The sequence below is a fragment of the Gorilla gorilla genome, chromosome 3 (assembly GCF_029281585.2).
Source record: "Gorilla gorilla gorilla isolate KB3781 chromosome 3, NHGRI_mGorGor1-v2.1_pri, whole genome shotgun sequence".
Lineage (NCBI taxonomy): Eukaryota > Metazoa > Chordata > Mammalia > Primates > Hominidae > Gorilla > Gorilla gorilla.
Window position 1 is genome coordinate 57565167 of NC_073227.2, and position 27528 is coordinate 57592694.

Here is a 27528-nt window from a genome sequence, read left to right on the forward strand (position 1 = left end):
ATCTTCCATGAACAATTGAAAAATGGAATTGACTTTTAGTCATTCAAGTCCAGAAGGATTCTAATACATAAACCATAAGAAAGAGTTGTTTCTGTTATTTGGTCCACAGAACAGAAGCTTAAAAAGCATATTTCTTGAATTTCAGGTGGATAATTAATGGTTTATTTTTCAGGTTTAAGTTAGGCTGATTAAATCACTTCAAGGCCTTAAATTATTTTCAATGACTTCTCTTGTTCATATAATGTTTTAATTTTTTTATTGTGCCTTGTCATTTTGACCAATGCTATGCAGGATTATATAAACTAGCTTTATAATGCAGTAATATTGATAAGTGAAGATATTAAGTTTCAAAAGGATCTTTTATTTTGAAAAATAAAACTGAATTTTATAGGGTTTGTCCTATGCTGTCTCAAGGTTTAAGATTAAATTCTCTTTAAAAGCACTCGTATTGGAGTTTACCAGTAATGTCTTCAATCTAAGTTCTATAAATATGAGAGAACCTACTTACCTTCCAAGTAAGTTACAGCAATACACTGCTTCAATTCTAATTTATTTTTTATTTCAAGGGGCAAATAAACAATGAGTTGGCCCAGATTTTTAGTGAAAATTATGATGTTTGTCTTGTATGTTAACTGTCCAATAAACTGTGGGTTTATCTAAGTTTACAATATATGAGAATTGAATGAGGTTTAAATATCACGAAAAAAGCATGTATTGTGTGGAACTAGTTTTTTTTAATTTACAGTGACCTACATTTATATGTACATGTTAAGAGTAAGTATGATCAAATGTAAATTTAATGAGTGGGTCAATTAGCAAAGATATATATATATATACATATATATGTATATACGCACTTTCATTTTTACTGTGTAACTTTGTATGCTGAATGGTACATATTTATTTTTGCTTTTGAGATAATTAATAAGGTAGAATTAATTGTGTTTTAATACTTGAAAGAAATTTTTAAAAGGAGGCAACTGGGATGTTTGGGATAATAAGAAAGATATTCTTGATTGTATTAAATAGTTTTGGATAGCAGATATTCATTATTGAATTTACTCCTGTTTTTCACACTTTGGAAAATACATCTAACAATAAATGAATCTTGGATAGTCTACTCTCCTTCAAAACCTGAACCAAAGGCCAAGGCAGGTGGATCACCTGAAGTCAGGAGTTTGAGACCAGCCTTGCCAACATGGTGAAACCCTGTCTCTACTAAAAATACAAAAAATTACCCAGGCGTGGTGGTGGATGCCTGTAATCCTAGGAACTTGTGAGGCTGAGGCAAGAGAATTGCCTGAACCGGGGAGGCAGAGGTTGCAGTGAGCCAAGATCGCGCCACTGCACTCCAGCCTGGGCAACAAGAGTGATACTTCATCTCAAAAAAAAGAGAGAGAGAGAGAGAGAGAGAACTCATACTTGCCTGTGGGAGATGCAAACAAAAAGAGAGAAACTTTAGAGTATATCAGGTCACACACCATGAGCATCCCCACCCATCTCTTATTTCTTTGTGTGTTCAGTTACTGTAATAACATTGTGGATGATATGGAAATTCTGCTTAATATGAATAGTTATAAACTATAATTTGGAAAAAAATGAATGACACCAAATGATAACTTGAATTTATAAGAACAAAAAAGAATGGTAATGAGGAGGTGTAGTGTGGCATTTTGATATTATCATGATATTGGAGGCAGGTAACAGATATCAACAAATTCTGCCCTGTCATTTAGTACTTTTGTTTACAGGATGACTGAAGAATACACACTACAAATGTTATAAATGTTATCAGAAAGAAGTTATGTATTAATGGGTAACTTCACTAGCACAATAACAAGAAGTAGGTATTGAAAAAAATCTGAAACATACCATGGAGTTTAGGCTTTCCATGTAATCTGGGCCGTTTTACTTACCCTAATTTTGAAATAGGCCTATTCAGTATGTTGTTCAGAGGGCTATTCAGAGAATGGAAACCCAAGGCTCACCTTTCTTGAGTCTAAGTACCCACTCAGCCAAGTATATTTAGCAAAATAGAAAAACCAAACTGCTTTGGTGATTGGACTTTGCCATGTCTGAAAGAAAGAAGTAACAGAAAGGAGAGTCTAAAGTTGATCCTGTACAGTATAAAACATTTCCCCAAAACGACTTTGCTTCTAACACCTATATTGATGCTACCTCCCATCTGAGAAAGAAGGGGGATATAAGCAGGAGTCAAGGCCAGGCACAGTGGCTCATGCCTATAATACCAGCACTTTGCGAGGCCTAAGTGGGAGAATCCCCTGAGCCCAGGAGTTTGAGACAAAGCTAGATGACTTAGAGAGAGCCCATTTCTTTAAAAAAAAAAAAAAAAGCAGGACATTGAGGTGAAATGCCTGTAGGGTTAGTTAGTCAGGAGGCTGAGGCAGGAGAATTGATTGAGCCCAGAAGTTTAAGGTTGAAGTGACCTATGATTGCACCACTGCTTCACTGCATTCCAACTTCAGAAACACAATGTGACCCTCTCTCTCTCTCTCTTTCTCTCTCTTTCTCAGAAGAAGAAGGAGGATGAGGAGGAGGAAGAGGAGAAAGAAATGATATGGAAGAGGGGCAGGGAACTGCAGGGAGGAGAAGGGTGGGTCCCTGGCAAGGGCTCCACCCTCGGCTTGTGCCCAGGGACCTAGGTGAGGACAGGCACTCCTGCTTTCACACCCAAATGTTGCATTTCCCAAGACCACTCTGCCTTGCCACGCCCCCATCATATGCCTATAAAACTCCTGAGACTCTAGCAGGCAAGCACACAAGTGGCTGGACGTCAAAACGAGTGGATTAGCAGAAGAAGAAACAAGTGGCTGGACATCAAAAGGACATCCAGGGGAGCACGCAGGCAGGCCATCAACCGGCAGAACAATGCAGAGTTTGGCTGGGGCAATTGAAGAAAAGTCAGGCTGCTCAGCAGCCCTACTCTAGGGGAAATCCGTCTGCCTGCTGGCTCCCCCAACTGCTGAGAACTACTTCTACTCAATAAAACCTTGCACTCATTCTTCAAGCGCACGACAATCCCATTCTTCTGATAAACCAAGGCAAGAATCCCTGATATAGAAAGCCCTTTTTTCCTGTGATAAGGCAGGTGTCTAACTGAGCTGACTAACACAAGCCATCTATGGACTGCTAAACTAAAAGAGCATCGCATACCGGGCAGAAGGAAGCCAGGCAGGAAGAGAGGTTCAGATGCTCCTTCCACCATAAAATATAGTAATAACTAGCTTTCTAATATGTACAACACAACTTTGATATTTGAATATTTGTAAAGCAGTTTTTAGTTTTATATCCTGTATAGCATTCTTGTAATCATCTATACTAATATTTTTGATGCAAATGTGGAGTTACTTTTACAACTCAGATAGCAAGTAGATGTTCTAGCATGCATCCTGCTTTTTGGGGGGCTAGAGTAGGGGATATGCAGTTTTCTTTATCCACAGTGTGCTCTTTCTATTTGTCCATTTGACAATCTTGTACTCATTCTTCAAGTCTCAAGTCACATACCACTTCTTCAATGTGTAGCCTTCACTTATTGCCCCAGAGAACTTGGTGCTTCTTTCTTGAGATCTGAAAGTAATTTTAATGCAGTTTTACTGTTGCAGTAATTTGTTATCTAGAGAACACTGCCCATTTCATTGCCTCATATTGAGCATTGCTCATTTTAATTCTGAGACTCACCACGAATAATTATTCAAAAATTTATGTAATCCTAGGTCATCTAAAAACCAAAGCTTTTATACCTCATGGTGGAGCCAATGGCACCTGAGAGGATCAACCATGGGATCCCTGTGGTGGGCCTTCTTTGTTTGTAAATTAACCTGATAAGTTTGCTCACATGAAGGCTAAGGCATAAGCTGTTAGAGTAGACTCAAAAACAATGTCAACTATAGATTTGATCAATGCATGAAAAGCAGTCATTAATGACTCTTCATGAATGTATTTTTTTAACTACATAGCATGTGTTGATAACTTCTCACATGAAGGCAGTGACTTTAAACAGGAACACAGCACTGAGTACATTTTTTTTGGTAATGCTTAAAGACAATTGTCAATAAACCACTGTGAGTATCACAATCTGTTTTTTTGGTGGTTTTAGTGGAAACATTTGTCAGAGATTTTAGGATAGTACATACATTTTAAAATAGCCAAAAAGTGAAATAAGAGGAATTGCTGAAGATGGTAACAGGAAGATGATAAGGAAGACTGAGAACAAAGTTGAAGGAAAGAAGCATGAACATTATTACAGCACTGACTAATTTTCAGCACGGTTATGAGGGTCTTTTAGGATGAGATCTCATCAAATATTAGCCTTTAAATAAATTTTGTTTTGTCTATTGAAGGTATGTGAAGTGATATTTTGGGATACAAATACTTAGTTAAAAGACTACCATAAAGAAGTAAATAAACATGTCCATCATCTCACTTTACTTACCCTTTTTCCATGTTTTTAAAACTCTTGTAAAATAATTTATTTTCAGTAAATCAGCATGACAATCTATCTCTAATTCCCATTATATTTAATGCTTTCCAAATTTTTATGCTTACATTTTGATCCCATCACTGATAACTTGCAAGCAACTAAAGCTTTCAAACTTGCCTTTAAAAATTATTGAAAAAAGAAAATACTTTATAAATGTAGCCATATTCTTTGCTCTTATGGTTGTGGTTGCTTTTGCTTATTTGGAAGATTTATAAAATTGAGAAATAATTGGCTTGAAAGAGATAAATTGGAATATTCCCATTTAATAGTCAAAATGTCTGAAACCAGAAATAGAGGATTTTTAAATTATTTCAATACATATATTAATTTCAGTTATGCTATTGCTATTATATTGGTAATATGAATAAATTTTAATAAATATAATGCTGTGTTGAAAAATAATTTTTAATTAGTTAATGCACATTGTATATGAAATGACATGCATTATATTGGTAATTTGTATTATGTAACTTCTTGGTTATAGTTTTTCCCAATTGTATTAAAAATATGTATCAGGATTAATGCCCTCCTCTAAGAAAACATAGTCTTCTTACTCTGTTTTTTAAATATCAAAGAGAGAAGTTACCTCCATTGATATTGCTACAGTGCCATGCTTTAGCAATTTTTGATTTTTGACTTGGTAAGCCTCATACTTATATTCATCCTTATTCCTTATTAGTCAATAATTATTTCAACACTCTAAATAAATGGAACTACAATGCCTCAAAGTAAAATATTAAGCACCACTTAGATTTTAAAATCACAATGCAAGTAAAACAGTAATAATAGTGAACATCTACTTATTCTCTTTATGATGAGAATAATTCTACCAAGTATCCTAAAAATCATTACATTACTACTCACAATAATCAAATAAGAAAGGTACCATTCTTATTCATTCAATTTAACAATAAAAAAAAAACTAGGAACAGATACATTAAAAAAAAAGGATCAGTAGATATCAGGTCATGATTCAAACTAAGGCCATTTACTTTTACATTTTTAATCACTAATTCACTGATGTAATGTCAACACCAATTCCTGATCAATGTCAACTTCTTATCAGCTTTGCCCTGACATGTACCTGAACCTTGTCACAGATTTGTCTCCTATCCCTAGACTTTGATACTATTTCGAAACATGCACACCAGGTTCGTTACAATTTCATTAATGACTAATTCAACCTCTGTACCCTCAAATGATTTCTTTTTATCCTTTAGACTTAACTAATTTTAATTTCTAGGATAGAAATACTTGTTCTCTCTTAAATTCTCTTTTCACATTTTGAAATCTTATGCATCCAACAAATTCTAACCCATAAACCAAAATCTCTATAACCACCAGGAAATAAAATATTTTATTTTTCATCTACTTTTATGTGGCACTAATTGTTAACATCTACACAAAAATTTCACATATTTATATTTTATATTCCATAAGTTTATGTCTATTTGATTTTCCTTTAGCAGTAAAGAGAGTGTTATATGGTTATCAGTCATTCATTATGATCAGCTTATGAAGCCCATGGACCAAAAAGTCTTCTGGATCAAGTTTGTCATGCGCCACAAAGGAGCCAAGTACTTGCCGCCACCTGCGAAAAACCTCATCTGGTTCCAGCACTGCTCTCTGGTTGTGCTGGCCTGCGAGGCAATTTTTACTCTTTTTTCATAATATGTTCCTTGTTTGATTATCAAAAGTTTGTTAAGACAAGAAAGAAAAAAAAGAAGGTAGCACTGTTTGATATCTAAGGCAGGCAGGCATGATAGGGAAGGTCATGACATTTAATGCCACCACTAGTCATCAAGGTGTGGCAAAATTCTCCTCTATATTTCACAAGACTTGGGCCTTCCTGATTTATTCAAATATTTTATTCTTTGTTAAATATTAAGTAATATACAATTTTAATTTCAGAAAACCTAAAATAATTCCATTTTAATGCTTAGTCATGTATATTTCTAAGCTAAAAAAAAATGAGATTCACTGGAAACTCAGGCCGTTTATTTGTGAAGGTCAGAAATAGTGCATTTCTACTGTGCATTTTTAGAAACCTCTTTTTTATTTTTATTTTATTTTTCATTTCCAACATTTATTGTAAGTTCAGAGATACATGTGCAAGATGTGCAGGTTTGTTACGTAGGTAAAGAATACTCTTCTATACAAACAAATAACAATGATATGTATTATATGTGTCCCTGTCAAAGAAAAACAGAGCAAGATCCTTCTTAAAAATGGCAAGACAGATTTTATTCTGACTACTGAAGTAGGAGATAGAGACTACTGTATAAATTGAACTGAACTCTAACTAAGACAAAGGTAACTGAGGCTTTTAAAGAGAAAACTGATATGAATAAAAATGAGGAAAACAAGGAACTAGTGGGTTACGTGGAAATGAAAAATTACATAAAATTAAGAGGGAAATAATTGAAAATTATTAGGCAACATGGGTTAGACAGTGTATGTTTTGCAGTTTGGCAGGATCATATTCTTTTGAGCCAAGACCTACCATGGAAGTTAGGGTGACCTTTAAAGACAAATTCATGACCTAGTGCATGTATAAGTTAAGCTAAACTTGGCCAAGTCTCTCAACATGGTGTTTATGCAAGTCTTTTGTGCTACCTGGGAGTTTAAAATTCAAATCCTTCATGAAATACAAAATAGTTCTTAATGGAAATGTTCTTTGCTTTAAAATTATAGATGGTCGTAACTGACTTCCTATACAAAACTATGCAACCTGGTAAAATCCTTGGTTAGAAAGACTAAAGATGTTTTCCACATGAGGCCTTAAATATGCTTGAGTTACTATTTTCACTTTAGTAATGACCCTTTGTAACTGGATAATAATACACAAAATAAAGGAGGAGGCTAGTTCCCTTTAGTTAGGCATTATAGACATGGTCCCACAGGTTTAGCCCAGTCTCTGTAGATTATAATGTTACATGATTTCTCTCCTGCAACAAGATCTCACTATTTCTTGGCCTTATTTTGTTAAGCCAGACATTTCCGACTTCTTTAATACCGGGAATACTGAGGATACACAAATCAGAAATATATATAATCATTTTACTTATTCTCCCATCATAATATGAAAAAATAAATTGTAGATGGAATAAAGAGCCAAATATCCTGTGCAATAATTTTTAAAACCTATGTTGAAGAAAGCGTAATAAATGGCAAAAGATCTCCAAATCCTGCCTTTAAATATTGGTCATTACAGCCTCTGGATTCAGAAAAAGGTTTGCAAAGCAAATCACAGAGAAGAAAGAAATCAACTTAAGAGCAGTTCTTCTGTCTGACAAGAGATGTGCCTGAACAATCGGATGGAAGAGAGGCATAATGATCATTTCTAACACATGAAAAATATTTTTATAGTTCTCTTTTCTATAAAAAATATTTTTATCAACAATTGGTTATAAAACAAATCATTTTAATATCTAGAAAAGAAATATACACTGAATATTTTACTTTATTAAACTTTGAACATATAGTCATGCCACTAGAAAGAAAAAAATGAAGTGTAAGAAAGGAAAAAAGTAATGCATTCGTGCACTTTATTATAGTAATGTCTTTTTATTAAAGAGGGAAAACTTATAGATAAATATGAGTCTGAGACAATGATGCTCAACATGTACTACAAAAGCTAAATTCTAGTCTGTTTATATTTTCTTAATGAAGTATCTTCTGAAAATGCATCAGAATATATCAGAATATACTTTCCTAATAAGGTATGTTCTGAAAATAGATCTTCTTTGAAATTTTTAGACCATATATCCAGATACATAAATCTATGTCTATCCATGAGTGAACAAGTAATATTTTCACTAGTTTAATTTGAGGAAGACTTTCTACATAAAGTGATATGTACATATATACTTAGGAAAATATATGAACATGAAGGTATACTTGATGGAGAGTCATAAAAATTCCATAGTAAATTGAACTACAAAAATTGCAATAATATGATGTGTCTGCTTCTTAGAGATTGCTTCTACAAGCTTTTAAATATCTCAGCAGTTAAAAACATTTAAACACAGAAGAAACTAATTATGTTGGAGCATCTTCTGTAGGGGCACTGCACATAACGGGGATGGGAGTCAAACATCTAGATGTTCCCACTTAGCCTCTGGTCATCCACGGCCCATTTTCTGGGAGGAGCAAAATGTTCTTTCTCTTCAAAGCTGAGGAGCTCAGTCCCTCGTTTATCTATAAAAATGACAGTTCTATCTTCATGTAAATGTGCAGACAAGCCAATTGAGTTTATCTTTTGGATAAAAGGCAATGGAGGAGACTCTTCAGAACGCACCCCAGAACTAGAATTAGAATCCTAAACAACAACTTCCTAGGAAAAAAATAAATTGAGGAAAAATTGATGTCTGTCAACCAAAGGGAGATCCAGGGCTCAAGAGGACTGACCAGTTCCATCAGAGGAGCTTAAAGTTTGAAAGGCCTTCAATGGGCCCCTTCTGGTACTTTAGTTTCAAGTTCAGGAAACATTTTGGGGGTCCTGGGTGTTCTGGGAGCTCCCACATGTTCAAGTGTCAAATTATTGTGAGGAAATGAGTCAAACTCTGTAAAATATTCAAAGAGATTTATTCTGAGCCAAATATGAGTGACTAATGGCCCATAACACAGCCTTCAGCTGTTTAGAACATGTGCCCAATGTGCTCAGGCTACAACCTGGTTTTATGCAATTTAGAGACATGTTCGACATCAATCAATACATGTAAATGATACGTGGGTTGGGTCTGAAAAGGTGGGGCAACTGCAAGTAAGATTCTAAAAGTCATATTTAGATTCAAAGATTTTCTGATTGGCAGTTGGAAAGAATTATCTTATTGTCTAAAGCATTAGAATCAATAGAAAAAAATGTTTCTTTTCAAACTTAAACAGTGTATTCTAGCAGTATTTTGTTCTGTGGTGATGTAATGCTGTCAGCTTTTCCTGAATTCCAAAATGGAGGAGGCTTTAATGGAGCATGTCTCATTTCTCCCATTTCCAAAATGGCCTGAACTAGCTTTTCAGGTTAACTTCGGAATGCCCTTTGTGAGCGGAAGGGTTCATTCAGATGATTGTGGGCCTTAGAATATTATTTTTCATTAACATTTTTCCCCTTCTTGCCAGGGTTTGCCAGAGGCAAGGTCAATGGCCAGCAAACTCTTATTTTGTTCCATAGCATTGTTGGGATGGCATGTGCCCTGGGTTCCTACTGTCTGTGGTTGAGACACCTACGGCTAAGAGACTTAGAGCCAACATATTTACAGTCAACTTAAATGTTCTAGACCAGACAGGAATGAATATGGACAAGCATTATAATTAACTCTTAAAATGTTTAAAGTAACATAAAACCCAAGAAACAAAAAGCCAAAGTTGAGGTTAAAAAACTAACTTATCTTAAATTGTTATATGTATAGCTAATGTAGTCTTTGTTTTAGTTATAGACTTATACCAATCAGCTATACAATATATGGACATTGTTAAAAATGCTTTTTTGCAATTTAGAGGCTTTTGCTGTGCTGCAAGACTTTTTGAAGTCTTTTAGTAATTTAATCTAATGTGGCTTAAAAAATTGTTTCAAATATGTATCTATCTAAATAAAATCTCATAATTGTGAGTATTATATCCAGGACATTTTGTCATGAGGTATCATAATATTGCCTCTGTAATAACTTTATTTTAGTTCTACAGGAAGCAGAAAATTCTTTATGGTTGGGATAAATAAAAATGTGTCATATAATAGCTCAGAAAGCAAAGTTCCTAGTTTTACCAGCTGTTTATCTCCCCTTCCTGATTTGGAGGGTCTGAATTAATTCTATCCCTCAAAACTGGCCCTTACAATCTCATGGTCCCACCATTTCTGTGGTAGTCCCTGGACATAGAGGGAAGGTACTTGTAATGTTTTACAGAAGGCCATTTGCAGTAAAAAACAAATCAATCCCAATAGGATTTCAAATGAAGGAGATTAACAGGGTTTATCAAATCATCTCTAGTCTTCAGAATAGCATGATTCTGATTTTCTCAGAACTAAAACTAGGGGGAGACATTAATAACATTAATAATTTGACAAAAGAGAATGTGGGTGCCAGAGGAGAAAAAAAAAACTATTCCATTAGGGTGCCAAATAAAAACATGAAGAAAAATGATAACCTGGTATTCTTTAGGAGATTATTGCAGCCAAGAAATGAGTCATGATTCAACCTGCACTCAAAAACGAAAGTGACTTTTCTTTTGAAACAATGTCTCTCTCTCTAGTTGCTTTTCATACTAAAAAAAAGGTATAGTAAGATCAATTTGTGTGCAAAATAAGTTTCAGGATTATTATACTTGGCCTTATTATTCACATAAAGTTCAGCAAGAATTGTTTGGCCACATAGGCTCTTTTCAAGTTAGCTTTACTGGAACTTTACCTAAAAACGTTATTCTAGTCAAAGCCTTGGTAAAATAACTGGTGTCTCCAATTGTCCTATTTTAAAAACATATATTTTTTACTAAACTTATACCAATAACAATATTATCACACAATCAAAAGACTCATGAACAGTTTGCAAATTTTGGAGAACTCAGAGAGGTAAATTTGCTTACAAAAGCAAATTTTACCCAATTGCTCTAAACTATAAAAAACTCAAAAGAAAAATCTTTCTTTGACTCCTCTTTAACTGGAGCAGCAGCTTTCCAAACAAGAAGGCATCTATTCACCTTTGAACTGCCATTCACAAGATAAGCAGCTCTTGTAATACGAGAGCTTTTTATTAAGCACTGTAGAATATAACAGCTCCTCGCATAGTCAGAGTCCATCCTAAGGAGAAAAAGAGGCTACCTGTTCATAAATATGTCTTTCTTGCATCCCAGGTAGCAAGATTCTGTATAAACCATTTTTATTTTATCATGGAACTCTTTCAGTCACCATTATTTCCACTAGCATAGAAGTAGTTTCAGTTAACATCCCATAGCAAAGCTGTAAATACTTCTCAAGTGGAAATTCTCTAGTCCAAAGTCCCAGAAATTGTCATTTGAAAGTGCTCACAGGCTTTTGCCATAAGCCCAAATAAACTTTCCACAAAGGGCTATGAAGTGAAGGATTTGTCTCAACCAGCACTTTAGCTAGTACTCACTTAGCTGTCCAAATAGCATTTTTCAAAGAGCAGGTTTACATGCCTTCAACTTTATACAACTACATCAGGAAAATCTCCCCCATTCAGATAGAATACCCATTTTCATAAAACATTTAGGTAAAGGAATCACAACCACCTTAAATATAACCTGTTTAAACATCTCAAATTTCATAATCCTCTCAACATTTACAATTTTATGCTCTGATCCCAGGAGCTTTTCTTCTTTATCTTCAAACCAATTTACCTTTCTGGTAAAAAATTAACCCTCCCAGAAGAGGGTTGATCCAAGAGACTCAAGCCCTTTTATCAATTTTTTATCTAAACTTGCCTCAACATTGCGCAGGCAATGTCAGCTTTCCCATTAGATTACAAACTTTGCTTAAAAAAAATCCAATCTAAGGCAAATACAAAAAAACTGGTGTAGGTCCCTATAATGTTTGAAGACCAGCAGGAGCTCCCTTTTGTTCACCCCACTTTTATAGCATTGTAAAAGCCTTTGTTTTTACCCTATCAATTTTTATTTTATTTATTTTATTTCTTAATAATCATCTAAAGATTTCCACCATGATAGATGAGTCCTTTGACTCCCTTTTACCTTGCCCAATTTTTTAATTACCCTAATGTTTTAATAACATCGGTAAGATCCATGGGGGACAGCAAATTTGGGAAGGCTTCTCAAACAGCTCTTTGATTCTGCAGGAGTAATGTCACCTGGGATGCCCAGGTAGAAGGGGCCCCCTTAACCATAGCATTTACTATGACCAGGGTAATAGGTATATTTAATTGAATAATATTCTGGTCATCATAAAGCCAGTTCCATATGGCTTGCATATGAAGCATATCAGGTGCTTCATCTGGGGAACTCCACCTGGAATTTTACAGGGTGAGTTGGGCAGTCCATTTCTCAGGGTAATCAAACCTTACGGTGGCAATTATTCAGTCCACTAGGCTGCTTGTGAAGCTGGGTCACATATACTCCTCAGTGATTGCTTAATCGTGAGCTGTGGGACCTGCATAAACCCATGCTTTTTCATTCTGTAGCATTTAAAATAAAAAATATTGTCCTTAAAGTAGTTATTTTTCCAGTCCATTATAGTAAAGGTTTCTCAGGAAACTGATTATATTATTCTACAAAGGAGCAATTTCTTTACATTATACCCTCTGGCTTTAATAGTTAACTTCTTTTTCTATTTAACTGCATTGGCTATCTTCTTGGTAACTACAGGTCTCAAAGGTAACTTTGTTGCCCTGGCTTAAGATGTGTGTGTGTGTGTGTGTGTGTGTGTGCCTGTGTGTGTGTCTAGCTTTGAAGCTAGTGGCCTGAGCTGAGAGTCCACATGTAAATTTGGTCAAGCCTTAAGGCAAAACTCCGCACTCTTTTACTTTCATTTTAGCGATTACAGATAGCAATAACCAAGGGAATTAACATTTCGTAGTTTTCTTATTAGTTTCCATTTTGTTATGCATTCACTGAACTAACTCCCTGGGAGTATGTCTATCATCCATCTCTAAATTCCACTGGTAACTTTTACCTTTAGTAACTGAATGCAGCCCAGCTGCAGCTTCTGAAGATGGGAGACCATGTAGCCACCTGAGAGTCAAAAGTTTCTCATTTCCTGAGTTTTCACTCTTCTCTTTATCCATCTGGTCATATATATATCATATATATATCATATATACATCATATATATACACACACACATACACACATATATATACACACACATATATATACATATATATGTATATATATATACACATATATATATATGTATATATATAAATTTTAAGTTGACTCAGCCTCGAGAACACTTGGTCACAGGGTGGGGAACATCACACACCGGGGCCTGTCGTGGGGTAGGGGGAGGGGGAAGGGATAGCATTGGGAGAAATACCTAATGTAAATGATGGGTTGATGGGTGCAGTGGGCCAGCATGGCACATGTATACTTATGTAATGAGCCTGCACATTGTGCACATGTACCCTAGAACTTAAAGTATAATAAAACATAAAGAAAAAAATTACATTTTCAATAGCAAAAATCACATCCTTCTGTTTTTATAAACCTCACCCAAAAAAACTTTTTATTCTACAACTATTTTAACTCTTTGTAACCTAAATTCTCAGTGACCATACTGGGGATTACTTAATTTAACATAACATGACTCAGATTTTAAACTATTGGAGAGAAATTTGAGATTAAATTTTCCAAATTAATGTTACCAAATATTGCTATAGTCATGTGAACTCAAAGGTATCCAAGCTAGCTTTTATTAGTGTGATAAGCAATTAACTTTTCTTTAAGTCAGTTGGTTAGAGCTCTTTCATATATTTTGATGTTGAAATATCACTTCCACATGACACAAGTAATATATAGACATAACAGACATACAGACAAAGGCAGATGTTGGGAACAGGCCCCAAAATCTGGCCATAAACTAGTCCTAAAACTGGCCAGAAACAGTCTCTGCAGCACTGTGACATGCTCTTGATGGCCATGACACTCACGCTGGGAGGTTTGCGGTTTACCGGAGTGAGGGCAAGGAACACTTGGCCCACCCAGCACAGAAAACCGCTTAAGGCATTCTTAAACCACACACAATAGCATGAGCGATCTGTGCCTTAAGGACATGTTCCTGCTGCAGATAACTAGCCAGAGCCCATCCCTTTATTTCAGCCCATCCCTTTATTTGCCATAAGGAATACTTTTAGTAAATCTTATCACTGGCTTGCTGTCAATAAATGTGTGGGTAAATCTCTGTTCGAAGCTCTCAGCTTTGAAGGCTGTAAGACCCTTGATTTCCCACTCCACACGCTATATTTCTGTGTTTGTATCTTTAATTCCTCTAGCACCACTGGGTTAGTGTCTCCACGACTGAGCTGGTTTCAGCAGGCAGATTGAAAAATGTTTTTCATTTGCCTGTTTTCAAAACTGTCTCCTTTGCTTCAGACTAATAATAAAAAGAAATGTTACAGAATTTAACAAAAGTTTAAGGAGAGAGTTACCATCCCAGGCCTTCTCAAAACAGAGAAAGAGCTGAAGCAGCAGGGTTCAGCAGAAACTAAATTTCTATTACACTGATTATACAGTTTAAAAACTGAAAGATTCTTGCATTGAATAACTCAATATTTTAATACAAATTTTGATAACCAATTCATTAGTTTTATATTTGTCTAATTTTAATATTAATATCCAATTTCCAGGAAGACTATTATAATCTCATTTTAATTATAGCCTACTTAATCATATGTTTTATACATTTTTTTAAATAAATTTCATTTTACTAAACTTACTATGACTTAACAGATTCTTCATAACATACTTCGGCTTTGGGGTTTGTCTTAAACATACATCTTCTTAACCTGTTATTTTATCATACAAGATTTGTTTTCTTGTAATCTTTCTTACCAAAGGTACCTATTTATATTTATGTTTCTTTAAATCTCTCTTATTCCCTAGTGTCTTTTGCCTTGTATTATAAATAATGTTTAAATAAACTTTGAACTACAAAAATAATTGTCTTTTAATAAAAAACCATTTTTTAAAGTTTGCTTATAATTTTTGAAATTGAAAAGTACCCATACATTTAACATATGTCTATTATTTAATATAATTTTAGATTCCAAATTATATGACATTCATTTTATTATAGTCACGTAATACATTTATTTAATAGTTTACTTAGATTATTTATAAAAACTGTGACAGTCATCATTTAATTATTTTTTTGTTGCTGTTAAACATTTTTATACCCTATGAATTTCAGGTATTTACCTAACTAAGAAACTTAAGGTTAAATATATGGGTATTTTACCAATAACTCAGGATTTAGTTGCTTTCACTAAACCAATAATATTAAATGTCTTCTTTACTAAAAATTACACAAGCAAAGATCATTCTGTTTTGGGCTGGGTTCATAGTATTACAAACCTTAGGCCAAATTTTGGCACCTTACAATATTTGGCAGGAAAAAAAAATATTTGGCAGGAATAAGTATGAAACCACTTGATCAATAAGTGGAAAGAAATATGCTGACAATTCTTAAGACATCTCTAGTATTACTTTACCAATAATTTTAAAGCTAGCTTATTCATTAAAAATTTTACTTAAGTCACATGGACTTGAAAAGCCATTAGGCTTATTATTTCCTTAATTTATGAGGTCTCCTTAACTTTAATTTAATTTGGTTCCTTGTCGCTATAACACACAAAAAATACACGTATGTGCAGATAAACGGACACATACACACTCATAACAAAGATTCTAGAGCTTTTACTTTAGAACTCCAGACATAAGATATTGATACAAACTCACTGGTTTACAAGTAATAATAATAATAATAAAAAGAAAAAAAACACCAAAACAATGGTCCTAGCCAAAAAGTGATTTTTTTTTTATCAGTAGAAAACTAACAGTAGACTTAAAGCAAGTAGGGGAAAAAAATAGAAAAATAGAGAACATAGAAATTTTCTAGTACATGTCAGCCTTTGGGTCTAAATTTTTACTTAACGTAATTTGGCCATCCGTTTAAAATGTGCAAAACAGAACATAATATGTAACTATTTGGAGCACTAGAAAGTCTGATACTCCATTCTCACATTGTTAAAAAGAACTACCTGAGACTGTGTAATTTATGAAGAAAAGAGGTTTAATTGACTCACATTCCACAGGGTGTATAGGTAGCATGACTGAGGAGGCCTAAGAAAACTTACAATCATGCCAGATGGTAAAGTGGAAGCCAACATATTCTACATGGCTGGAGCAGCGTGAAGGTTGGGGGTGGTGATACACACATTTAAACAACCAGATCTCATGAGAGCTGTATCACAAGATAACACTAGGAGGATGGTGCTAAAACATTAGAAACCACCATCATGATTCGATCACCTCCTACCAGCCTCCACCTCTAGCACTGAAGATAACAATTTGTAACAGTTCATTCTCACACTGCTAATAAAGACATACCCAAAACTGGGTAAATTATACAGAAAACAAGGTTCAATGGACTCACAGTTCAGCATGGCTGGGCTAGCCTCAAGAAACTTACCATCATGGCAGAAGGGGAAGCAAACATGTCCTTTGAGCAAAAGGGGGAAAAGCCCCTTATAAAACCATCAGATCTCATGAGACCTCACTCACTATCATGAGAACAGCAGCATGGGAATAACCACTGCCATGATTAAATTACCTCCCACCCGGTCCCTCCCAAAACACATGGGGATTATGGGAACTATAATTCAAGATGACATTTGGATGGTGACACAGCTGAAACACATCACATTTTAAAATGAGATTTGGGTGGGAACATAGAGCCAAACCTTATTATTCTAGCCCTGAACCCTCCCAAATCTCATGTCCTTCTCACATTTTAAAACAAAATCATGCCTTCTCCACAGTCCTCCAAAGTCTTAGCACATCCCAGAATTACCCAAAATGTCTAAATCCTAAGTTTCATCTCGGACAAGGCAAGTCCCTTCCACTTATGAGCTTGGAAAATAAAAAACAAGTGAGTTACTTCCAAGATACAGTGGGGATACAGCAACTGAGTGAATGCTCCCATTTTAAAAGAAAAAAAATGGCCAGACCAAAGGGGCTACAGGCCCCAGGCAAGTCCAAAACCCAGCAGGGCACTCATTCAATCTCAAAGCTCCAAAATAATTTCCTTTGACTCTATGTCTCACATCCAGGGCATACCAGGGCAATAGGAGGCCTCTCAAGGCTTTGGGAAGCTCTGGCCCTGTGGATCTGCCTGTCTTTTTCTCATCTTCCTGTCTTTTTAGGAGCCCTCCAAACTATTCCAACCTCTGCCCATTACCCAGTTCCAAAGTTGCTTCCACATCTTCAGGTATCTTTACAGAAATGCCCCACCTCTCTAGTTTTCTGTATTAGTTTGCTGTCACATTGTTCTCACATCTTCTGTATTACTTTGTTCTCACACTTGTTCTAAAATTTGTTCTCATATTGCTATAAAGAACTACCCGAGACTGGGTAATTTATGAAGAAAAGAGGTTTAAATTACTCACAGTTCCCTAGGCTGTATAGGTACCCTGTCTGAGGAGGCCTCAGGAAATTTATAATTATGAGAAAGTGAAGGGGAAGCCAACATGTCCTACCTGACTGGAGCAGGAGGAAGGTGGGGGGAGCTGCTACACACTTTTAAACAACCACATCTTCTGAAAGCTCCATGGCAACACAGCACTAGGGGGTGTTCCTAAACCATTAGACGTGGAATGCCCTCACACTTCTCCATTTTACACAAATGCTTTCAAATGGAAGACCCATGAAACCAAAAAATTGTTCCAAAGGAGTTTTTCTCATTGTCTTTCCTCATTCTTAAATTCTTTCACACTTCTTTTCTTAAAAGGAGGAACCGAGCTGTGGCCTAGGCTTTTTTGTGTGGTGCATCAATGTGTGCTGATTGTAAGTGAGACTCCACATGTTTTAACGTTGAGTTGTTTCTGCCTTGTCACGTGTGTTAGTGAATCTTTAAAATCTTTGTTCTTCAGTGCTGTAAAGAAATAGCACTGGAATATAAATTTAATTTCTTCAGCGAGGCCATTTTCTTTTTTACTTTATGCAGAAAGGGTGCACACATCAGCAGTTTTGCCATGAGAGTACACCAAATAAAGGAGACGGTCATTTATAACTTGACACGTCAAGCTTACTGCTGTGTCCGGGGTTTCTATTGGAAGGAACAGGACGTCACATTGTGTATTTGTCCTGATTGGCTAACAACTTAGAACTTTTTAAAAGAGGCAAAGGCAGAGGAGAACAAAGGAAGGCAGAAGTAACTTGTGGTATACTGAGAAAGGTAAAAACACCTTCAAATAAGGAAGAGGAACAGGCTATGACCTAATGCTTGCTTGGACCAGTGTAAGCATGCCAGGGCAAACATTTACACTAAATTGTGGGAGCTGAGAACATAAAATACATTGATTTCTTTATTATGGTTAGCAGATATTTAAGAATGTTAGCACAGGTCTTTGAATAAATTTTGCTTGTAAGAGAAGTTACTACTTATTCTTAACTAGATGGAGGGGAAGTCTTTGAAGAGGAATCTCTACTTTACTTTTTACACCAAAGCAGCCTAGGGTCACTGGAGCAGTCTTGTTGTTTGAGGTATTACCAGGAGTTCTTGAGAGGGTTGTCATTCATTTCACAGTTGAATCCAAAGACTTTTATAAAAAAAAAAAAGCTCATAGGGCAGAGTGTTTCATTCACATAAGGCACGAAAAACAGGTTAGGACTGGATGTCTTATTTGCATACATACAAATTCTTGTTAGCTCCACCTCTTCTCTCTAGTGTGCATGCAGGTCCTTAGCCTGAGTTACTGCATATTGTTTTATTTTGCTTATTGCGTATGTGTCACTGCAGACGTGTGTGGTTCTGTGTAAGTTTCCTTATCTATACAGCTACAGGTCTGTCTTAGGCAAGCACCCTGTGCAAGTTCCTTTATCCGAGTGTGCCCAGAAAGAAAAGGAATGTGCTCACCTAAGGCCACCGTGTGTAGGCGGAGCTCACTGGTTGCACAGAAGACAAGGGCTTTGGACTTTGCTTCCTTATGTGCGCTTGCAGCTTGATTTCTTCCACACTGTCATTTTTTGGGGAGGACTTCTACCAAGAACCTGTCCTAACTATCTGCCTAACTGGTTACTTATTCTTTCTTCTCTCATTAGTTTCTCTCTCCAGACATCTATCATCTCCATGAGGGCTCAAAACACCGAGTGATCAGCTCTTTATGCGTTTGCTAGATGAGCTTTTTAAAACTCATTTTACCTAATGTCATTATCAGCCTTCTGCTTATTAAGACAGAAACCACAACCATGTCTTTTCTCCTGTACATTTTTTCCTACCTCAGATATTATCAGTAAATACAAATTTTAAATTAATTTCTCACAGTTACTATTAACAATTTGTGTTTCATTCCATTAGGTTGACATGTCTCAGTAACTAATATACAATTTTATCATTTTCCCTGCTTTTAAACTCTTACCTTTACATACCACTCTATGTTGAGATGCAAGAATTTCTTGCTAAAGAAAAGCTTGATCTTGTGACTGTCTTTTAAAACTTGAGTAAGGAATTATTTGCCAATAAATTATCATTCAAACTCATAATTGTTTATTTAAAACTAAGTTCTCCTATTTCAAACTAACTTTCTCCTGTAATGTCCTGCCCTGAACTTTCTCTGTGATCACTACTCACTGGAATGATTTTCAAATATTCTATACTTTCAAATATTTTCAAATATTCTATATTCTATGTGTAGACATACACATATAGTGTGTGTGTGCCTGTGTGTATACTGGAAATAAACATTTTTTAAAAGTATAGGAAATAGTGACCTGAACTGATCATATGCTGGGCAAAAACTCAAAGCTCAATTAGTTTGTTGAGATTCAAAATCATAAAAAGTATGTGGTCTAGCTATACTAGAAATAAATTAGAAATCATACAAAGAATGATAACTAAAAAATTCTCTAAACTTTCGAAATTAAAAATACATTTTTAAAAAATTCAGTCAACAAAATATTGTAATTATACATGCACATTTATCTCAGCAACTCTTCTCCCAATTATATATCTAACAGAAATTAATATGTAAAACTAATGACATACATATAGATAAATATATTTATACCAGAATAACTAATAATGTCCAAAAATGTAAACAACCCAGGTGTCCATGAGTTATAAAATAAAGAAATACTGTGTGGTATTTGTCAATCAACTGAATACTATACAGCAATGTAATTAACCAATAACTGCTATACAAAAAAAGACACAAATAAGTATATATTATATAATTCAATTTTATAAACAAGTAATGCTAATTTATTAAATTAGAAGTCAGGTTAATACTTAAATTGAGAATGAAAACAGTGACTAAAATGGTCCAAAAGGAGAGAGTTCCTCTAGGCAGGTTTTAATAACCCAGAACCTAAGAAGTAGGTGTCTTTATTTCAGGATAATATTTAACATAATCTTAAAATTTTGAGTTACTCACTAGTGTGTGTATATTTATCTTATGTATCTCATACTTAAGATTTTATTTTAGAAGATATATAAAATATTTTAAAGTTCTAGAAATTAAATAGCAAAATAAGCATGAAACACTGGAGAAAATTCTACAGGTACTATATAGTGTGCCCAGGAAAAGCCTCTCTAACAAGTATCATTTAAGGGGAAGCCTCAAAAAGAGATAGAAGCAAGCCTCATTTTATTGCAAGACAGAATGCTGCGAAAAGGGAGAGAGGAGACAAAAGGTGTAAAGGGGCTAAGGTGAGAACGCCTTTGAGAGCTTCAAGACTAATAGAAGCCCAGTGTCCCTAGAAGAGAGTATGCAGGGGGAAAGTGTTAGGAGAAGTTGTCAGTGCCTGACCATGTCAAGTTCTGTAGACCAAAAACAGATCTTATTCCCTTTTTTTTCTATTAAAAAACATGTCATTCTTTTTCATTTTATTTTTTATTTAACTTTTACTTTATGTTCAGGGTAAAAAATGCAAGTTGTTATATAGGCAAACTTATTTCTTGGGGGTTTGTTGTACAGGTTATTTTGTCACCCAGGTATTAAGCCTAGTAAACACAAATTATTTTTTTCTGATCTTCTCCCTCCTATCACCCTCTACACTCTGCTAGGTCCCAGTGTGTGTAGTTCCCCTCCATGTGTTCATTCATGTCTTCCCATTACAGATTTTCTTCTTAATGTGATGAGAATCCAGATGGAAATCTTAATCAGTGGAGTGTCATAATCTGACATTAGTTTCAAAAAAAAACATTATTCTGGCTTCTGGAAGGAAAATATAGCAGAAGACAGAAGAGTAGAGTAGAAGCAGAGAGATTAGTTAGAGGGCATTTCAACCACTGAACACAATTATTTCTTAAAATATCAAAATAGTCCAAACACGGTGGTTCATGCCTGCAGTCCCTGCACTTTGGGAGGTGAATCAGGAGTACTGTTTGAGTCCAGGAATTTAAGACCAGCCTGGGCAACATAACGAGATTCCATTACCACAAACAAATTTAAAAATAAGCCAGGCAGAGTGTTTGAGCTCGTAGTCCCAACTACTCAGTAAGCTCAGTTGTCAGGATTGCTTACGCCCACAAGATCAGGGCTACTGTGAGCCCTGATAAAGGGAACAACTCCAGCCTGAGCAAGAGAGCACAACCGTCTCTCAAAAACTATGTGTATCAAAATGATCATTCTCAGATTGCATTATAGCACTTAGAGTGCTATAATGCTATAAATTGCATTTATAGCACTTAGAGTGGCTCATCATATTTCCTCTGGTAGAAAGATGTTAACTTTCCCACCTGACTCCATTTCACTTTAAAAAAATTTTGCCTATGATAAAATTATAATTTAAAACCAAACTTTCTATGATGGCCCAATTTAAAACATTCAATTTCTATGTCAATTCTATAATATTTACTTTGAATTATTTGTGTAACATTTTTCAAAGACTTTCCATAGACTTGATATATTTAGGAAAAAAATTACTTTCTATGTTGGTATTTTTCTGTTTATCCTTAGCTATAAAGAGAATGCTTTGAAATTATCAAGGATTCATCATGATCAGCCAACGAAGCCCCGGGATCAAGCGGTCTTCTGGATTGAGTTTGTCATGCGCCACAAAGGAGCCAAACACCTTCGGGTTGTAGCCCGTGACCTCACCTGGTTTCAGTACCACTCTTTGGATGTGATTGGGTTCCTGCTGGCCTGTGTGGCAAATGTGATATTCATCATCACAAAATATTGCCTGTTTTGTTTCTGAAAGTTTGTCAAAACAGGAAAGAAGGAGAAAAAGGATTACTTATATCAAAGGCCTGAAGCTAGAATGACCAAAAATTAGTTGTCCAGTTTATTGCAGCATGAAGTGGTGGAAATGGAAAATTTCCTTCCCCCTGTGACAAAACATCATTTCACAATTGACCCTGTTAAGTGAAAAACTTCTTTTCCAGAGACTTAGTATCTATTTAAGTTGGAAATATTCCAAGTCAAATATTTAAAAACTAGGATAAATAAAAATAATAAAAAAACCCTGTGGGGTTTTAAGGTTATTATTCTAATTCACAAATGACACAAAAAACTTTACTGAGCTTAACGATGTTTCACACACTGTGCGTGGAAATTACTATATTTAGAAGTTCACTTACAGTGTCAGTACTGTTTTTCATATGCTCAGAATACTTTGGCTTCATTTTGAGCAGATTTCTATTTTTTTTTACTGTTGCCAAAGAAACTATTCAATAATTAAATTGTGTAAGAAGTCTCACTCTTCCTATTCTTCCTATTGATATTGCAGGAACAGTAGTATTGTTTGGCTTCTTCTATGCATCCATACTCAGTGTCACTTCTTTCCTAAAAGACATTACAAGTTTATCCCTAGAATGAAAGATAATGTTCAAAATTAACAATTATGATATACCACATTAACAAAATAATGAATAATAAGCAACTGTTATCTCAATAGGTGCAAATAAAAGCATTTGAAAAATTCAACAGTTTCTATGAGTAAAAAAAAAATCTTTTAACACCCTAGAAATATAAGAAAATCACCTTAACATGAGGGATGATACATATGAAAACCTCACAGCTAAATTCATACTCAATTAAAAAATCTGAAAAAATTTTATCTAATATCAGAACCGGGTAATGATGCTCACTCCTGCTGCTTCTATTTCACATAGTACTGTAAGTCCTAGCTAGAACAAATCAGCAAGAAAAATAAAAATAAAACAAGTTTTTAAATAAGAAAAGAAGTAAAATTACCTCTGTTTGCAGATGACATTATAGTATGTGTGGAAAACTGTAAAGACTCTACAAAATACTACTAGAAGTAAAACAAATTCAGTAAATTTGCAGGATATAAAATCAACATACAAAATTGTGTTATTATTCAGTATACTAACAAATAACTATCAAGAAACAGTCCAATTTATAATAGCATAAAAAATATATAGGAATAAACTTAACCAAGTAATTAAAAAAACTTCTGTACTAAAAACTATAAGACATTGATGAATGAAAGGAAAGAATACACTAATTTGGAAAGATATATTATGTTGACTGAAATATTTAATAATGTTGAAGTATCTATACAACCTGAAGTGATGTACAGATTCAGTGTAACCCCTATCACAATCCCAATGACATATTCTATAAAAAAAAACTATAATTTATGATCCTGGAAACACTCTAAATAGCCAAAACAATATGCAAAATGTAGAAACAGCTGAAGGCATCATATTTCCTTATTTCAAATTATATTTAGAGCTAGTGTAATTAAAATAACATGGTGTATTAGTCTGTTTTCACACTGCTGTAAAGTACTACCTGAGATTCAGTAATTTATAAGAAAAAGAAGTTTATTTGACTCATAGTTCCTCATGGCTGGGGAGGTCTGAGGAAACTTATAATCATGGTTGAGTGCAAAGAGAAAGCAAAGCATGTACTATATGGCAACATGAGAGAGAAAGAGAGAGAGAGAAGTGCCACAGTTTTAAACCATTATATCTACTGAGAACTCACTCACTATCATGAAAACAGCATGGGGAAAATTCACCCCTGTGATCGAATCACCTCCTCCCATGTCCCTCTCCTGACACGTGGGGATTACAATTCAATGTGAAATTTGGGTGAGACACAAAGCCAAACCATATTATCCCCACCTCAGCCTCTCTCAAATCTCATGTCATTCTCACATTTCAAAATACAATATCTCTTTTCACAGTACACCAAAGTCTTAACACATTTCAGTATTAACACAAAAGTCTAAGTCAAAAGTCACATCTGAGACAAGGCAAGACCCTCTACCTATAAGCCTGTAAAATTAAAAAAAAAAAAACAAGTTAGTTACTTCCAAGATACAGTGGGGTACAGGAATTTGGTAAATATTCCCATTCCAAATGGGAGAAATTGGCCAAAACAAAGGAGCTACAGGCTCCATGCAAGCCTGTAACCCCATATGGCAGCCATTAAATCTTAAAGCTTCAAAAAATCTCCTATAATTCAATTTCTCTCATCCAGTTCCCACTGATGCAATTGATGGGATTCAGTGATCTTTGGCAGTTCTACCCCTGTGGCTCCACAGGAGGGCACAGCCCCCATGGATGCTTTCATGGGCTGGCATTGAGTGCCTGTGGCTTTTCCAGGTGCACAGAGCAAGCTGTATGTGTATCTACCATTGTGGTTTTTGGAAGATGATGGCCGTCTTCTCACAGCTCACTACTCAGTGCCTCAGTGGGGAAACTGTGTGGGGACTCCACCCCACATTTCCCTTTGTATTTCCCTAGTAGAGGTTCTCCATGAGGGTTCTGCCTCTGCAGCAGACTTCTGCCTGGACATCCAGGCATTTCCATACATCCCCTGAAATCTGGGCAGAAGTTCCCAAATCTCAACTTCAGTATTCTGTGAACCTGGAGGGCTGACACCTCATCCAAGACAACAAAATATGGGGCTTGCATCCTCTGAAGCCATGGCCCAAGCTGTATCTTGATGCCTTGTAGCCACAGCTGGAGCTAGAGAAGATGGGATGCAGGGAGCCACGTCCTGAGGCCTCACAGAGCAGCTGGGCCCAAGGCCTATAGCAAAAAACAATTTTTCCCTCCTAGGCCTAAAGGCCTGTGATAAGGGTGGCTGCCATGAAGGTCTCTGAAATATTCTGGAGACATTTTTCCCATTGTGTTGGCTACTAACATTCAGTTTCTCATTGCTTATGTAATTTTGGCAGCCAGCTTGAATTTCAATGGGGTTTTCTTTTATACCTCATGGTCAGACTGCAAATTTTTCAAACTCTTGTGCTATGATTCCCTTTTAAACATAAGTTTCAATTTCAGACCTTTTTTTTTGAACATATATGACTGTATGCTGTTAGAAACAGCCAGGTCACATCTTGAATGCTTTGCTGTTTTGAAATCTCTTCCACCAGATACCCTAAATTATCTCTCTCAAGCTCAAAATTCCAAAGATCTCTATGGCAGGGACTGCCAGTCTCTTTGTTAAAGAATAGAATGATTGGCTTTTACTCCAGTTCCCAATAAGATGAGTAAATTTAAGAAAACTGCTGCACTATATTGTGGCCATAGTTAGCAATAATGTATTATACACTTAAAATATCTTTAAAATTGTAGATCTCACATTAAGTGTTTACCCTAATGCAAGGCATACCTTCAAGATATTACAGGTTTGGGTTCAGATCACTGCAATAAAGCAAATATTGCAAAGAAGCAAGTTACACAATTGTTTTGTATTTCCATGGCATATAAAAGTTATGTCTAAACTGTCTGTATTCCATTAAGTCAGAAATAGCATTATGTATAAAAATGTACATAACTCAATTAAAAATACTTTACTGCTGAAAAATGCTAACAATCATCTGATCCTTGTGTGAGCTGTACTCTTTACTTGTAGAGGATCACAATTTCAATAAGACAAGAATGATGTTTACTGCATTCACTGATCTTTTCTTTCATGAAAAATTTCTGTGTAGCATGCCATGCTGTTTAATAATGCTGTATAATAGCTTTTTACCCTTAGTAGAGATTCTTTTAAAGCTGCAATCAATCCACTCAAACATTACTGCTGCTTCATTAAATAAGTTTAAGTAATATTCTAAATTCTTTGTTTTCATTTTAAAAATGTCCAAGCCATTTTCACCAAGAGTATTTTTCATCTCAATATACCCCTTTCTTTGTTCATTCATATGAAGCAACTCCTCATCTATTCAAGTTTCATCATTAAATTGAAGCAATTCAGTCATATCTTCAGGTTCTACTTCTAATTACATTTCACTTACAATATTCACCACATTTGTAGTTACTTCCTCCATTGAAGTCTTGACCCTGTCAATATTATTCATGATGGTTGAAATCAACATCCTAAAAACTCCTGGTGATGTCGATATTTTGACCTCTTCCCACGACTCTCAAATGTTCTTAATGTCATCTAGGAAGATGAATGATTTTTATAAAATGTTCAATTTACTTTACTAATATCCAACAAAGTAATTGCTGTCAGTTTCAGCTATATTCTTACAAAATGTATTTCTTAAATGCAATAACTTAGAAGTTGAAATTACTTTTTGATCCAGGGCTATAGAATGAATGTTGTATTAGCAAGCATGAAAGCAACATTAATATCTCTGTATATCTCATCTTCTTGAGTGACCAGACCTATTGTCAATGAGCATTAATATTTTGAAGGGAACATTTTTTCGTAAGCAGTAGATCTCAAAAGTGGGATTAAAATATTCAGTAAATTATGCTGTAAACAGCTATGCTGCCATCCAAGCTTTTTGATCCCACTGATAGAGTACAGAGTAGATTTAGTATATTTCTTCAGGGCCCTAGGATTTTCCACGTGGTAAATCAGCATTGGTTTCAACTTCCAGTCACCAGCTTCATTAGCATCTAATGAAAGAGTCATCCTATCCTTTGGAACTTTGAAGCAAGGCATTGACTTCCCTATAGCTTTGAAAGTCTTAGATGGTATCTTCTTTCCATAGGAGACTGTTTTGTCCACATGGAAAAGCTATTGTTTAGTGTAGCCACCTTCATTAATTATGTTAGCTACATCTTCTGGATAACTTACACAGGCTTCTTTTATCTTGCATTTTATTTTATGGATATGGCTTCTTTCCTTAAACCTTATAAACCAACTTCTGCTAGATTCAAACTTTTTTTCTGAAAATTTTTTACACTTTTCAGAATTGTACAGAGTTAGAGCCTTGCTCTAGTTTAGAATATGGCAGAATAAAATATCTTCACTGGTTTTATCTTTAATCCAGAAGATTAAAACTTTCTTCATATAAGCAATAAGGCTGTTACACATTCTTATCCTTTGTGTATATTGCTGTAGCACTTTTAATGTCCTTCATCAACAGTTTATTTGTATTCAACATTTGGCTAAATGTTTGGC

At 35.1% G+C, this 27528-nt stretch overlaps 1 pseudogene; it reads left to right on the top strand.

The window, feature by feature from the left end:
* Positions 1–2889: 2889 nt before the first annotated feature.
* On the top strand, positions 2890–22462 carry LOC109026448 (UDP-glucuronosyltransferase 2B10-like; annotated as a pseudogene).
* The last annotated feature ends 5066 nt before the right edge of the window (positions 22463–27528 follow it).